Source organism: Melanostigma gelatinosum (assembly GCF_949748355.1).
Source record: "Melanostigma gelatinosum genome assembly, chromosome: 9".
NCBI classification, from domain to species: Eukaryota; Metazoa; Chordata; class Actinopteri; order Perciformes; family Zoarcidae; genus Melanostigma; species Melanostigma gelatinosum.
Genome location: NC_136642.1, coordinates 7,324,927 through 7,325,301, shown reverse-complemented (window position 1 = coordinate 7,325,301; position 375 = coordinate 7,324,927).

The following is a 375-nucleotide window of genomic DNA, read 5'->3' as shown; positions in this document are numbered from 1 at the left end:
CTTCTCTGCCACTCACTGTGGGAGTGGAGTATTTATTACATAAACGGTAAAAAAAAAAAAAAAAGGAGGAGAAATCGGCTGGAGGAAGAGGTAGTAATAGAGAGTACATAAGCTGCAGGCTCCTTCACCTGTCAGGTTAAAAATATGGGCTGGATGGAGGAATGACGACTTTTTCTTCTCCGCACTTCTTACGGAGTGTTATGTGCAAGCAGAGGATGCATAATGTAGATGCCCTCCCTTTGTAATTGAATCAGTGTCAAGCATATCTCAGTATTGATCCAATAGAACATTATCTGCCATAAAATATAAAAGGATGCATCTGTTTGAGAAGAAAGTGTATTTTGAGCCTGCTATGATTAACACAGTGTAAATAAC